The 9217-nt window shown below is 48.5% G+C and overlaps 1 protein-coding gene across 1 annotated transcript in view; it reads right to left on the bottom strand.

Annotated features, from left to right (window-relative positions):
• Window positions 1-9180, bottom strand: part of RFTN1 (raftlin, lipid raft linker 1) — a 248109-nt gene extending 238929 nt beyond the window's left edge. The window contains exon 1 of the mRNA XM_045297683.1: window positions 9112-9180. The gene's annotated coding sequence lies outside the window, so the exon portion shown is untranslated. The remainder of the gene's footprint in view (window positions 1-9111) is intronic.
• Between the last annotated feature and the right edge of the window lie 37 nt (window positions 9181-9217).

Genomic DNA, 9217 nt, shown 5'->3' with positions numbered 1-9217 from the left:
GGTGGTGGAAGTGGTGGTGGGTGCCATCAAGCCAGCTCTCATAGCGACCCCACAGACAAGAGAGGAAACCGTGCCCTGTCCTCTGCCGTCCTCACTACCGCTGTCATGCTGGGGGGTCATTCCATCTCATGGAGGGTTTTCTCTGCTCTCACTGACCCTCTGCTTTACCAGCATGATGTCGTTCTCCCAGCACTGGTCCCTCCCGAGAACATGTCCCCAGTCTATCTCTTTACCGTCACTTCTCCGGAGCAGTCCGGCTGTCCTTCTTCCAAGCTAGACTGGTTTAGTCTTCTGACAATCCATGGGATAGCCAACATTCTTTGCCAACCCTATAATCCAAAGGCAGCAGTTCTTCTTCAGGCTGCCTTATTCGTGGTCTGGCTTCCACATGCCAACGAGGCAATGGAAAATACCAAGGCCGGGGTCAGGCACACCTGAGCCCTTAACGTGACGTAACAGCTTTTTGGACATTTTAAAGGGATCTTTTGTAGCAGGTGGGCCCAATGCAACACATCTGATTCCATGACTGCTGCGTTCAGGGGTGTTGATTCTGGAGTCAAATAAATGACGGCCTGGCCATTCAATCTTTCCTCTGTTTACCATGCTGACTTGTCTAATCACGAGTATTTCTGTTTTCTCTAGGTGGAGGTGCAATCCCTACAGAAGCTGGATGACAGGCGTCATCTGCATAGTACACATTGTTCATAAGTCTCACTCTGATCGTGAGGAAACCATGCTTCTGCATGTGGTCTAGCTTCTCAGACTACTAGCTCAGCATCCAGAGTGAGCAAAGCAAAGAACCCCAACACACGCCTTTTCTGATTTTAAAGCCTTCGGCATCCCCTTGTTCTGTTTGAACTACTGCCTCTCAGTCTCTGTACAAATTCTGCAAAAGCACAATGAAAAGTTCGGGAGCTCCCATTCCTCCCAACGTCATCCATAATTTGTTATGATCCACACAGTTACATGTCTTTGCATAGTCAATAACATACAGGTAATCGTCTTTATGGGATTCTCTGCTTGCAACCAAGATCCCTCAGACATCAACGAAGATTCCTCTTGTTCCATGTCCTCTTCTGAATCTGCCCTGAGTTTCTGGTAGCTCTCTATTGATGTACTGCTGCAAATCTCCATTTACAAGTTCATTTGTACTATCAACTAGAATGGACACATTTAAATAATGGGGCAATAAATGTAGTTACATTTTCAAATACAAATTAGTTTCATTAAGAGTGAGTTCTCATTGACTACATTTGCCGCCAATTGAAGACAGACCATAAAGTTAATTTTAACAAATGCCAACAGCTCATGACAAGCAACCAGAGATGGGGCAATTATACGCAATGATGTCAGATAAGCTGGCAAACTCTTTTTCATTTCTACACTCAAATTCCAAATTTCAAGCATGTTTATTACATCATTCAGTCACCCAAAGTAAGATCTGATGATCCAAATTAAGAAGTCTTTGCATGATAATGATGCTGTGCTCAATCCAGAAATGTAAATGAAAAATCAAAGATACAGTCAACTCCTCAGATACTGCCAAATGTTGATACCCTGCAAACATACTCTCTGAGACAGAAACGCAAGGATAGCTAAAACGGATCTGTTGAGAGTGGCCCTGATTCAACGCCAAACGTAAAACACAGACTCTGTAACACAATATTATGCTACCACTTTTTTTTTGTCAGTGTCTTTGAATGGATTATGGATTCCCTAGGTGTTGTGAAATGGTGAAACCCTCCACTGCTAGCCAAAAGATGGACAGGCTCAACTCACCTAGAAGCTCCAGGCTGAACTCACCTAGAAGTACCTTGGAAGAGAGGCCTGGTGGTCTGACTCTGAAGGTCACAACCTTGTGAATCCGATGCAGCGGGTCTACTCTGCACACCCGGATCACCGGGAGTTGCAATCAACTTGACGACAACTAACAATAACAACAACCAGTGTATCTGTTTCTAAATTACAGGTTTGTTTGTTTTTTTACTGACCACGGATACCTCTCCTTGGAGCACACTTGGGGAATCGTGTAGTCACAGAGGAGGGGCAGCCATAGTCCTCTCTCACCCATTGGCCTGCACATCGGACACTGGAGCCACCAGATGCCTCTATCCCCTCCCACACTCAGGGCAGGGCAGGCCAGGCACAGGAAAATCCCAAACGGACGCCGCCAGGAGCACGCACGGTGTCTCCTCCAGCTCACAGGGGTTCCATCCCCCGAACGCTGGGGCCTGGTTTTCTAGCTCCCCGGTTCTGGCCCCGCTGAGAGTGATTTTTCTTCCTGAATTTAATCCAGGTAAAGGGTAAGTCACACACATGCCTATTTCAAAGCGGAACAGAATTCTGACTTGGAGAGCAAAGGACAGCAGGGTTCAAGCCGTGGCCAAAGCTTGCCTGCTGAACCAATCTTTTATGAGAAAGCATCTTGGTTAAAAATATGCAATGATAATCACGAAGCCCCTCTGGGAGAAAAAGGAAACTCAAATGTATGTCAAAATCTGAATGTGAATAGGAGGAAAGACCATACACACACACGTTAACAGGTAGGCATAAAAGAGATATATGGCTAAATTTATCTTTTTGTCAGTGAAAAATTGCCCAAGCGTTAGCCAGGTGAGCTGCTGGAACTTAAACCAAAGGCAAAGGGAGGCATTCCTATTCTACAGAATTTGGGGTGAGGGCAGAAATAGGTGCTGCCCAATTCGGTAGGCGATAAACACATGTGATTCGGCAGCACTTAAAGTACCACTGCTGGGACAGAGGAATTGGATTTCTCATGGGAAGGAACGTATATAGCCCGCTATGGCCGGCGGCTACCATACTGGCTAACTCAAGAGGTACAAACCCAGGCCACTCAACCGGCAGGTCTTTCTTTTTCCTGTACCACTACCACAGTCCTGGTCAAGAAATCGACTACCATCTGAAAGGCGGGTGGTTTGAACCCAGCCAGAGGCATCTCAGAAGACAGGCCAGCTTCCAAAAGGTCACAGGCTTAGAACCCCCGTGAGCAGCTCTACTTTGCTACGTACTGGGGGGTTGCCATGAATCGGAAGTGACTCCGCAGCAAAGAACCACAGCCCTCAAGCAATGCCATCTGATTGTTGCCTGAATCTGCACAGGGCCCAGCCTGGCCAAATTCACCAAGCTCAGAACAAAGTGGCTTCTGTACCAGTTGCTGCAGCTTCCTTCTGCTCCACTTGTGCACATGGTCTATTATCTGCTGGACATTCTGGAGATGAAATCTGCACTCGCTAAACCAGAAAGCCACGCTCTCGTTCCCTAATGTCAAGTGATGAGGCCCGTGGCCTAAAGGCAAGGCAGGCAGTGGGTACCCTGGTGAGGCGAAGTGAGGCAGCCCACATTGAGCTGAACAGATGAAAAGATTTTCGAGCTTGTGACATGGTGCATATAGCTGCAGACTTCAAGGACGGCCTGTCCTGATTTGACTTTGCTTAGGGATGCGGACTTCGCAAGGTTCCAACTGGAACGAAGATTCTTCACATCAAAGATGACTGTCTCCTCCTCAGAGCACTGGGTTGATGCAAGTGGACAGTATAGAAATTGGATCCCCAAAATTGGGCGGATAAAGGCATGAAGTGGCTGGCTTTCATAGGTGGGGGGGCATAGTCCCAGGATTATAGGATTAAGGTGCAGGTGTTACTTAACTACAATTGTTAAGCATAGGATATTTTTGTTTTGTTCACTTATATAAAGTTATGTTTAAGTGAGGGTGACACATTTTTTAGTTCTATCCTGTTAGGTACAGATATGATTTGATTATTGTTTGAAAATCATATATGGCTAAAGAGTTGTGTGAAAGTGTCAAATTGATAAGGGGTGGTCTGGGATAGTTACATAATCTGCTGTCAGTTTGAGACTTAGGAGTGAAGGGGTGAAGTTTAGCCTGTCAATCAGGTCGGAGCTTGATGACCTCATTTGGAGGGGCTAAGGAGATAAACAGCTCACTGGAGGCAAGAGACAGATTCACTTCCTGTGAGACATGCATGCTGACAAGACACATGGAGCTACCTAGAGCCTTGGAGCTGAAGGAGCTACGTGGAGACCTCTGCCAGCGCCGAGATGCCTCTACCACCCCTGGATCCACAAGACTTTCCACCCACTGGCCTGTGATCTTCCTGCATTCAGTATCATTGCATGTGTTTCCTGAGTCTGAAGAGGAATTCATAGATTGGTATAGGACATATGGGCTAATATCAGATTTACAGACTTGATCTGGACTGGCCTGGGATGTTTTCTCAATATTCAATTGTTCTTGTATATAAAGTTCTTTCTTATACACATATGAGTGTCTCCCAGGATTTGCTTCTCTAGTCTACCCAGACTAACACATCAAGGAAATATGAAAATAGGAACTTAGGACAAATTACTTAACCTCTGTAAGCTTCAGTGTCCTCAAGACTAAAGTGCAGATAATAATAGTACTCACCTCTCATGAGGATTCAATTCAGATCATGCAATGTAAAGTGCCTAACAGGACCTGGCAAAGAGTAGGCACTTAGCCAGTGGTAGCTATAATTATTGTTCTGTTAATAACAATAGTAAAATCTGTAATAAGATAAGAATGATATAAGTGCCATGGAAGTTTACAGTCAGCGCATTTCTTCATAAGCTCTAAACACTTCCAACTGGTTTCCCAGGCCCTAGGAAAACATTAGACCTCCTGCAAAGACGTCGTATCACAGATGTGTGCCACGAGCCACAAGATTCATCAGCCAGTGTGGGCGTGCAGACCCTAGAGCAGTCTCGCAGAGAGAGAACAGTGCTCAAGTGCAAAGTCCCAAGACTTTAACCCCATCCTCTGCCCATCCTCTGACCCCTGCAAAGCTTGGTCTACGTTGGGGTTCCCTGGCAAGATGCCCAAACTGCATCCTGGGCTCTTGCTCCTCCAGTCACCTGGGGCAGGTGGGGAGGCTCCATGCGTATGTTAGAGACCAGCCAAGACCAGGTTCTGCGGCTGGTCTCACTCAGTACAACTAGGGGTAAGGGGACTGGGAGGTGCAGAACCATTTTCTCAGCTAGGACGTTATGTGGGGTGTTGACAAGTTCTCACTTTAACCAGAAAACTGTTCTCTGAGTCTTCAAAAAGCACAACTCTGACCTTCTCTCAAAGCAAACACAGCCCCTGTCAACAGCCAGCTGCCCATGCTGGTGAAAACCAAAGGGAATCTCCACCAAGTTCAGTCAGCCTGACCAAGGGGTCAGCAACACCCAAGGCATTTCTAAGCATAAGTTTAGTGGAATTTGATGGGGCTTCGGGGTTATTTTTCTTCTTGTCAAAAGTGCTCAATCATCTGTCACAACCCAGGGTACATCCCCCTGTGGAATTCCCTTCTCTGAAGATTTCAAAAAAGAAAATACAGTCAATCTCATCAGTCGGCCATAATGTAGCATAAACTCCAGAGTTCGGGATTCCTCGCAGTTCCTCCACCTACAAAAACAACATGTTCCAGATGGGCTCAGGTGGCCCCAATTTCTGGACCCCTCTGAACCCAGAAGAACACTTGTCAAAGAAGGCTCCTGACTTTGCTGGTGGATGTATAATTTGGACATCCACATGGGAAAAAGGCCTGGCAGTTTCTCATACAGTCAACATACTCCTACCTATGATCCAGGTACTCTAATCCTAGAAATTTACCCACAAGCAATATCAACATATGTCCACCGAAAAAAAATGTGTGCACAAATGTTCCTAAGAGTCTTGTTCACTGAAGACAAAGCGGGTGCATAAGCAAGTGTGGTGAAGAAAGCTGAGGGTGCCCGGCTACCAAAAGATATAGCATCTGAGGTCTTAAAGGCTTGAAGGTAAATAAGCAGCCATCTAGCTCAGAAGCAACAAAGCCCACATGGAAGAAGCACACCAGCCTGTGTGATCATGAGGTGTTGATGGGATCAGCTATCACGCATTAAAGAACAAAATATCATATCATTATGAATGAGGGGGAGTGAGGAGTGGGCACCCAAAGCCCATCTGTAGGCAAGTGGACATCCCCTTACAGAAGGGTGGCGGGCAAGAGACGAGCCAGTCAGGGTGTAGTATCGTAACCATGAAACATACAACTTTCCTCTAGTTCTTTAATGCTTCCTCCCTCCCACTATCATGATCCCAATTCTACCTCACAAATCTGGCTAGACCAGAGCATGTACACTGGTACAGATAGGAACTGGAAACACAGGGAATCCAGCACAGGTGAACCCCTCATGACCAGTGGTGTGAGTGGCAATACTGGGAGGGTGGAGGAAGGTGGGGTAGAAAGGGTGAACTGATCACAAGGATGTACATATAACCCCCTCCCTGGGGGACGGACAACAGAAAAGTGGGGAAGGGAGCCATCGGACAGTGTAAGACATGACAATAATAATAATTTATAAATTATCAAGGGTTCATGAGGGAGGTGCATGGGGAGCGAGAGGAAAAATGAGGATCTGATACCAAGGGCTCAAGTAGAAAGAAAATGCTTTGAGAATGATGATGGCAACAAATATACAAATGTGCTTGACACATGGATAGATGGATGGATTGTGATAAGAGTTGCATGAGTCCCCAATAAAATTATTTTTTTAAAAAGAGTTGTTCGGAACAGTTGGAAAACTGGGGCTGATCCACGTGCCCAGTAGTAGGGAACTATATTAATTAGTTGTGGAACAGACAGATTCTGGGATATGACTCAGTGACAAATGTACTAATGCCTCACAACATGGATAGCTAAATCTCAAAAACAAGCCACGTAAAAGGAATAGGCACCAAAGAGTTCATACTGCGTAATTCCATTGATATGCAGTTGAAGAACAGGCAAAAGTAACCTGAGGAAAGAAAAAAAATCCCAACAACGGTCACCACTGTGAGGCAAACACCGGTATGGACTATGAGTGGGCATTCGGGGACTGTCTGGATGATGTCGTGTTCTCTATCTTTGATAGGGGCTGGGGTGACACAGGTGCATGCATCTGTCAAAACAGTATGCAAATGTTACTCTCGAGATTTATGCACTTCCCTATAGGTACATAAATTTTACCTTTAAAAAAGCATGAACATATATGAAACGCTAAGTAACATGTACCAAAATGCTTACGAGTGGCACATACCAGTGTCTGTCATTTATTTAAAAATACATGAAACAAGGAGCTGAGCGATGAATGGCTATATAGACAAATGTGTGATGAAGGTAATAGAGCAAATTGTTCACCGTAAATGCTGGGAAGTGGCCCATGGACTTGCAACTCAGCTATAGGTTCAACATTTTTTCCCAAAACAAGCCATGGGAGTTGCTGCGGGGAGAAGAGTCACAGTCCCCTCTCCTTAGCCCATCCAGTCAGAAGGCTGGCAAAGCAACGATGCCCACCAAGCCACGGGCCCAGAGAGCGTCCACACTGCTGAACAGAGAAGACTGGAAGAACAAAAGTAGCTTGACAGGAACTCACATCCTTCATGCCGAAGATTTTCTGCTTGTTTCCCTACAGACAAAGCAGTTTTTTGACTGTAAGCCAAAAATCCCTGCTCGAGAAGAACTCACTGACTTGTATTCCCAGTTTATGCTGTTTGAATTCTTGCATCGAATCCATTAGCGAACTGCACACACTCCATCCACTTCAGATTGCCCCCATGTCCACGAACAAAGAAAAACACAGCCAGGCACTCCAAACACAAATGCATCGGGAAGATGAGGACCCCAGCTCTGGGGCTTGGATTATGCAGGCCGGCCAGGAACCCCACTGGAGACAAATGAGGATGCGGAGCTCAATCTGAGGTTAAAGTGATTTCACTAAGGTTAGAGCACACACACCCAAGAGCCCAAATAGCTTGCTGCTTAACTTCTCTACGGGATTTAGTGGCATGTGGGGTCATTTGAACTCGGTAACAAATTCAGCTGTACAAATTAGACATCTTGGCAGCCTGGGACACGTGGGGTGAAGAGAGAGTCCTACCCACAAGCCCTGCAGTGACTTGCTTGCATTTAGCCCCGCTTCCTTCCTGCTGAGGCCGCACTTAGCCTGAGATGACACCCGTGGCGGGGCTGGAAGATGCCTCGCCTGAGTCTGAGCCCAGCGTCCGAAAACAGCTGTAATGATTACAAGAAGGGTTTGTTGCTCAGAACCAGGGCGGCCACTCAAAACCAGGGATTTGTGCCAGACTTTAAAAAAAAATCAACTTTTTGTTTGTTTTTAAGCCCCCAGCAACTCACTGACACCACCCAACGTCTCTGGGGACCACCCACAGCCAACCTAGCCTAGCCCAGCCAAGGGAGATGGCAGGCGCGCGCCTGAGCCCAGCACCTTGGCCTCCACGCGGTTCTGTCTGCCAAAGGCTGCGATAAACGAGGTGAAGGGCGCCCGCGCTGGCTGGGAAGAGGGCGTGCGTGCCTGACGGCGGGGCTTTCTGAAACGCACCCCACCAAACGCCTGCCCACATCCAGATCCACCCTGGAAACCCCGGGAGCAGTGGGTGAGGGCCAGGAAAGAAAACCCCCCTACAGAGGGGAGACCTGGCTTCTCTTTGGGAGCTCAGGCTCAGCCTCCAGTGGCTACCGCGCGCGCCGCCAATCTCCTTCCAGCCACCCAGCACCCCTGCCTCCTAGGCAAATAAATCTCTCTCCCGGGGTGCAGACTAAGGGACACCCCCTCACCCTCGTTCCCAGTCCTGGGTCCTCCTCAAACCTGGGCTCCGTGGCCGGCCCCTGCTGGATCTCTGCCTAGAACCCTCTCCAATAGTGCCCCGAACCCACCTGTAGCCTCAAACACCCCCCCCACTTCCTTCCTCCGCGCCCGGGAGTCCGCAGCACCGGCGACCTCCAGCAGGCTGCTCTAGTCTCTCTCTCTCTCCCTCTCTCTCTCTCTCCAGCGCGCCAGGGCTGATTTTTACACCCCCCTCCCAACCCCCCCCCCAAAGTTGGCCGAAGACGCCCGCCCCCACTGGCTGGGCACCCACCCCACCCAACTCGGGCTGGGGGCTCCGTGGGCAGTTGGGAAGCCCCGGGCCGGGAGAAGCACGCCGCAGCCTCCGCAACCTGCAGGGAGATGCCACGCGGGGCCGGGACTCAGTCTACCGGCCAAATGCTGGGGCTCGCGCCGCCAGCACCCCCAAGTCCAGCTTACCGTTCGGGGCCGCCCGGGGAGACGGCGCGTTCCGTCCCGGGAGGAAAGTTTGCGTCCAGCAGAGGAGGCAGCGCGCGGAGGGTGCGGGGTCCACCCGGGGGGAGCC

This window comes from Echinops telfairi, unplaced genomic scaffold (genome assembly GCF_000313985.2).
Source record: "Echinops telfairi isolate 266 unplaced genomic scaffold, ASM31398v2 ScPeMD7_7420;HRSCAF=8458, whole genome shotgun sequence".
NCBI classification, from domain to species: Eukaryota; Metazoa; Chordata; class Mammalia; order Afrosoricida; family Tenrecidae; genus Echinops; species Echinops telfairi.
This window is presented reverse-complemented; position numbering and strand designations above follow the sequence as displayed.